The following is a 6687-nucleotide window of genomic DNA, read 5'->3' on the forward strand; positions in this document are numbered from 1 at the left end:
GTGAGTGAATCTGCGTGGCTGTGTGTGTGAGTGAGTCTGTGTGTGTGAGTGAGTCTGTGTGTGTGTGTGAGTGAGTCTGTGTGGCTGTGTGTGTGTGTGAGAGTCTGCGTGGCTGTGTGTGTGAGTGAGTCTGTGTGTGTGAGTGAGTCTGTGTTTGTGTGTGAGTGAGTCTGTGTGTGTGTGAGTGAGTCTGTGTGTGTGTGTGAGTGAGTCTGCGTGGCTGTGTGTGTGAGTGAGTCTGTGTGTGTGTGAGTGTGGCTGTGTGTGTGTGTGAGTGTGGCTGTGTGTGTGTGTGAGTCTGCGTGGCTATGTGTGTGAGTGAGTATGTGTGTGTGTGAGTGAGTCTGCATGGCTGTGTGTGTGAGTGAGTCTGTGTGTGTGTGAGTGTGGCTGTGTGTGTGTGTGAGTCTGCGTGGCTGTGTGAGTCTGTGTGTGTGTGAGTGAGTCTGTGTGTGTGTGAGTGGCTGTGTGTGTGTGAGTGGCTGTGTGTGTGTGAGTCTGTGTGGCTGTGTGTGTGAGTGAGTCTGTGTGTGTGTGAGTGAGTCTGTGTGGCTGTGTGTGTGAGTGAGTCTGTGTGGCTGTGTGTGTGTGAGTCTGTGTGTGTGAGTCAGTCTGCGTGGCTGTGTGTGTGCGAGTCTGTGTGTGTGTGAGTGAGTCTGTGTTTGTGTGAGTGTGGCTGTGTGTGTGTGTGTGAGTGAGTCTGTGTGTGTGTGTGAGTGAGTCTGTGTGGCTGTGTGTGTGAGTGAGTCTGTGTGGCTGTGTGTGTGTGTCTGTGTGTGTGAGTGAGTCTGTGTGGCTGTGTGTGTGTGTGTGAGTCTGTGTGGCTGTGTGTGTGTGAGTGAGTCTGTGTGGCTGTGTGTGTGTGAGTGAGTCTGTGTGGCTGTGTGTGTGTGAGTGAGTCTGTGTGTGTGAGTGAGTCTGTGTTTGTGTGTGAGTCTGTGTGGCTGTGTGTGTGAGTGAGTCTGTGTGTGTGTGAGTGTGGCTGTGTGTGTGTGTGAGTGTGGCTGTGTGTGTGTGTGTGAGTCTGCGTGGCTGTGTGTGTGAGTGAGTATGTGTGTGTGTGAGTGAGTCTGCATGGCTGTGTGTGTGAGTGAGTCTGTGTGTGTGTGAGTGTGGCTGTGTGTGTGTGTGAGTCTGCGTGGCTGTGTGAGTCTGTGTGTGTGTGAGTGAGTCTGTGTGTGTGTGAGTAGCTGTGTGTGTGAGTCTCTGGCTGTGTGTGTGTGAGTCTGTGTGGCTGTGTGTGTGAGTGAGTCTGTGTGTGTGTGAGTGAGTCTGTGTGGCTGTGTGTGTGTGAGTGAGTCTGTGTGGCTGTGTGTGTGAGTCAGTCTGTGTGGCTGTGTGTGTGAGTGAGTTTGTGTGGCTGTGTGTGTGTGAGTCTGTGTGAGTCAGTCTGCGTGGCTGTGTGTGTGTGTGCGAGTCTGTGTGTGTGTGAGTGAGTCTGTGTGGCTGTGTGTGTGTGTGAGTCTCTGGCTGTGTGTGTGAGTGAATCTGTGTGTGTGTGAGTGAGTCTGTGTGGCTGTGTGTGTGAGTGAGTCTGTGTGGCTGTGTGTGTGTGTGTGAGTCTGTGTGTGTGAGTGAGTCTGTGTGGCTGTGTGTGTGAGTGAGTCTGTGTGTGTGAGTGAGTCTGTGTGGCTGTGTGTGTGTGAGTGAGTCTGTGTGGCTGTGTGTGAGTGAGTCTGTGTGGCTGTGTGTGTGAGTGAGTCTGTGTGTGTGAGTGAGTCTGTGTTTGTGTGTGAGTCTGTGTGGCTGTGTGTGTGTGAGTGAGTCTGTGTGTGTGAGTGAGTCTGTGTGGCTGTGTGTGTGAGTGAGTCTGTGTGGCTGTGTGTGTGTGAGTGAGTCTGTGTGTGTGAGTGAGTCTGTGTGGCTGTGTGTGTGTGTGAGTCTGTGTGGCTGTGTGTGTGTGAGTCTCTGTGGCTGTGTGTGTGTGAGTCTCTGGCTGTGTGTGTGAGTCTCTGTGTGTGTGTGTGAGTCTGTGTGGCTGTGTGTGTGTGAGTCTCTGGCTGTGTGTGTGAGTGAGTCTGTGTGGCTGTGTTTGTGTGTGGATATGTGTGTGTGAGTGAGTCTGTGTGGCTGTGTGTGTGTGTGAGTCTACGTGGCTGTGTGTGTGTGAGTCTGCGTGGCTGTGCGTGTGTGTGGCTGTGTGTGTGTGAGTGAGTCTGTGTGGCTGTGTGTGTGTGAGTGAGTCTGTGTGGCTGTGTGTGTGTGTGAGTCTGTGTGTGTGTGTGAGTCTCTGGATGTGTGTGTGAGTCTGTGTGTGTGTGTGAGTCGGTGTCGCTGTGTGTGTGTGAGTGAGTCTGTGTGGCTGTGTGTGTGTGGGTCTGTGTGGCTGTGTGTGTGTGAGTGAGTCTGTGTGGCTGTGTGTGTGTGTGAGTGAGTCTGTGTGGCTGTGTGTGTGAGTGAGTCTGTGTGGCTGTGTGTGTGAGTGAGTCTGTGTGGCTGTGTGTGTGTGTGTGTGAGTCTGTGTGTGTGAGTCAGTCTGCGTGGCTGTGTGTGTGTGCGAGTCTGTGTGTGTGTGAGTGAGTCTGTGTGGCTGTGTGTGTGTGTGAGTCTCTGGCTGTGTGTGTGAGTGAGTCTGTGTGTGTGTGTGAGTGAGTCTGTGTGGCTGTGTGTGTGAGTGAGTCTGTGTGTGTGTGAGTGAGTCTGTGTGGCTGTGTGTATGTGAGTGAGCCTGTGTGTGTGAGTGAGTCTGTGTGGCTGTGTGTGTGTGTGAGTCTGTGTGGCTGTGTGTGTGAGTGAGTCTGTGTGGCTGTGTGTGTGTGAGTCGGTGTGGCTTTGTGTGTGTGAGTCTGTGTGGCTGTGTGTGTGTGAGTCTGTGTGGCTGTATGTGTGTGAGTCTGTGTGGCTGTGTGTGTGAGTGAGTCTGTGTGGCTGTGTGTGTGTGTGGATATGTGTGTGTGAGTGAGTCTGTGTGGCTGTGTGTGTGTGTGAGTCTACGTGGCTGTGTGTGTGTGAGTCTGCGTGGCTGTGCGTGTGTGTGGCTGTGTGTGTGTGTGAGTGAGTCTGTGTGGCTGTGTGTGTGTGTGAGTCTGTGTGTGTGAGTGAGTGTGGATGTGTGTGTGTGAGTCTGTGTGTGTGTGTGAGTCTGTGTGGCTGTGTGTGTGTGAGTGAGTCTGTGTGGCTGTGTGTGTGTGGGTCTGTGTGGCTGTGTGTGTGTGTGTGTAGCGGCTATCGCACTGTGTCACAAACCCGGCGGGCCGAGTTCGATACCCCACTAACAGCCAACACCAGCTGCGAATGTGTGAACCGGTCCTAAGCCTCCCCTAGGTCAACTCAGCCTTAAAGTTGCGTATTATATATACGTGGTGCAGTGTATAAACATCAGCACTGGGGAGACAAAGGCGGCCGGGCGTGGTGTTAACCACACAATGCCCACGTGTCCCTTGCCGACCTTCATAGGTGCTCGCTAACAGCACTTGCCCCAACATCCAGCGTAGGCTACACGCGAGGGATTTTTGTCTTTGTGTATGTGTGAGCAGATATGATGTTGTGTGTGTGTGTGTGCAGTCCTTGATCTTAGCCGGAACAGTCCGGGAACGCCGTTGCTGTCATCATTTTGGCACCGATTCACATCCACGTCGCTCTACATATGCCCTCGATATGCATGAACCTGTTTCACGGGCTTACAGGAACGGAAGGTGCAATGATACGGGATGATCATGGATTTATACTCTTAGGTTTTTCGGTAAAGTCACGTAGGTAAAAAGTTAAAAAATAAAAATAATAGAAATAATAGAAATCAAATAATTTATTTCTATTTTTTTTCTATTATGTTTTATTATTTATTTTTTCCCCTACGTGACTTTACCGAAAAACCTAAGAGTATGAATCCTTGCAGTCACGAAAGCTTCAAATCTCGGATGATCATGGAGTTGCCTTGCACTACCCGAGTTGGTAGTGGCAGTGCCTTACGCCGATAATACCCACTCCAAGTGAGCCTGAGTCAACGCTCTGGAAAATATCGAGTGAGAACGTGAGCCCTGTGCGAGTGGTAAACAACAACTGTGTGTGTGTGCGTCACGGTGTGTGTGTGTATCAGAGAATGAGGAGGCTTACCGCCAGAGGTGGGACAAAGTCATTGTTATGCAAGTCCAAGTCGAGTCTGAAGTCATCAAATTCATGACTCGAGTCTGACTCGAGTCCAAGTCACATGACTCGAGTCCGCACCTCAGAGGTGGGACAAAGTCATTGTTATGCAAGTCCAAGTCGAGTCTGAAGTCATCAAATTCATGACTCGAGTCTGACTCGAGTCCAAGTCACATGACTCGAGTCCACACCTCTGCTTACCGCAGCATTCGCTCGGAGGTTTGGAGAGCCGTGAGGCGCTGCAAGCATAGGTGGTAGTCGCGGGTTGCTGAGGAGATGGAGTCTACCTCAGTTGCCCGCGATCACAAATCCCTATTTAACTCCATCAAAAAAGTAACCTGCAGCGCCACACCTATTACCATCATTAGGGGGAAAAACGATGATCCAATCTCCGACCCCCGAGAACAGGTTTGCAGATTTGTTGAGCATTTCTGTGAGGCCCTGGGGGATGGGGAATCCCTCAGCCAGGAAAACATCGTGGCACGAAGTGGGGATGACCCTGCTGAGACTGCGGTGCCTCAAATATTGGAAGAAGTCACCCCCTGTGAGTGGCTGGCTGAGGTGCCATCTGTTGAGGCAGTACTGAAGGCGATCCGGAGTCTGAGACCAGGAAAGGCATCGTGCAGAAATGATCTCCCAAGCGAAATGCTGAGGGAGGGTGGCGTTTGTGCACAGACTGCCCTATATGACATCATAACAACAGTCTGGACCACTGGACTGGTTCCGCAGGATTGGAAGGATGCCCTGGTGGCCCCCTCTCTTTAAGAAGAGGGACCGCACAGACTGTAACAACTACAGGGGCATCCCACTCCTCAGTGTGCCGGGAAAGGTCCTGGCAAGAATTATTCAACATCGCCTTGCTAGGCATGCTGAAGAGAGGCTTGCGGAGCTCCAATGCGGTTTCAGGAAAGGGCGGTCCTGCACAGATGCCATATTTTCTGTCCATCTGCTACAGCAGAGGTGTAGAGAATTCCAACAAGACCTAAATCTCTGCTTTAATGACCTGGTCAAGGCCTATGATACCATCAGTAGGCCTGTGCTCTGGGTTGTTCCTCGTGCTTTCGGAGTCCCTGACCCTCTGCTCACGATCATTAAGGACGTTTATGATGGTGAGCGGGCCCGGGTAAAACTACGTGGCCGGGAGTCAGAGTCATTCCCTGTACACCTTGGGGTGCGACAGGGATGTCCTCTGGCTCCCACATTGTTTAACATATATTTTGACCACGTAGTTCGTGAAGCCTTCAATAGCCGAACCGGGGGAATTTACATTTGGTATAGATAAAATGGGAGGCTGATCGATGCCCGGCTCCCTATTGGTCAACCACGTTATGTATGCCGATGATTTGGTAATTGCTGCTTATTCAGAGGAGGAGTGGGAGACGCTGCTCCTGAGACTGGAGCGTGCCACTAAGAGGTGGGGCCTTACCATCAGCCTCACCAAAACTAAGCACCTGCCTGGGTATTTTGTACCATCGGACACTCCACCCCCACAACTCCCAATCGGTGATGGGGCAGTTGTGGAGAGAGTGGAGAGTTTCCCATACTTGGGCAGTGTGCGTATGGCTCCAGTTTAACAGCAGAGGTCTCACTCCGAATCAGCCGAACGGCAATATCTTTTAATCGGTTGCGTAACGCTGTGTGGAAGCTACCTGGTTTGTCGCTCCGCACTAAGCTTCAGGTCTTCTCGGCCACGGTCATTCCCTTCCTTCTCTACGCCTGCGAAACGTGGACCCCCCTAATGGAACATCTTCGCCGGTTAGAAACATTTAGGCTAGCCTGCCTAAGATCCATCCTGGGTTTAACCAGGCTGGATTGTGTGAGGAGCTCACAAGTCCTTGAAAGATCTGGACAAGGTTCCATCGGTGAGCTCCTCCGGCAGTCAAGGCTGCGTTGGCTGGGTCATGTAGCCCGCATGCCCAGCCACCGCATGCCTAAACAGCTTTTGTTCGGCCGGATCGAGGGGGCTAAACGGGCGCGGCACGGGCTAGAGAAGAGATGGAGTGATGTTGTACAGGAGGATGTGGAGCTGAGTGGACTTGCCGATGACTGGTACCAGCGGTGGTCACTATCAACCTCAGTGGAGGAGGCTCGTGAAGGACGCTGCTGGGCATTTGGAGGCAGTCGCCCTCCAGCAACAACGTAGGGCGGAGGAGCGACGCTCACAACAACGAGCGGAGCGCCGGGTGGCTAAATCACAGCAGGTCGGCACAGTAGGGGGCACAGGTAGTGCATCGGCCACTCATCTCAGTCAGTCGACCCGTGGCACCTGGGTTTGCCCCGTGACCTCCTGCCAGCGGGCGTTCGACACTTCACGTGGCCTCAAGGTGCACATAGCCTGGCACAAGCGTCGTGATGACGTCACCGCCACTTAGTAGCGAATGGCGGCTGTTGTTGTTGTGTGTATCACGGTGTGTGTGTATCACGGTGTGTGTGTGTCACGGTGTGTGTGTGTCACGGTGTGTGTGTGTCACGGTGTGTGTGTGTGTGTTGTACAAAGGGTGTGTGTGTGTGTCACGGTGTGTGTGTGTGTTGTACAAGGGGTGTGTGTGTGTGTGTCACGGTGTGTGTGTGTGTTGTACAAGGGGTGTGTGTGTGTGTGTCACG

This window comes from Lethenteron reissneri, chromosome 13 (genome assembly GCF_015708825.2).
Source record: "Lethenteron reissneri isolate LAM-NWPU_2019-01 chromosome 13, ASM1570882v1, whole genome shotgun sequence".
NCBI classification, from domain to species: domain Eukaryota; kingdom Metazoa; phylum Chordata; class Hyperoartia; order Petromyzontiformes; family Petromyzontidae; genus Lethenteron; species Lethenteron reissneri.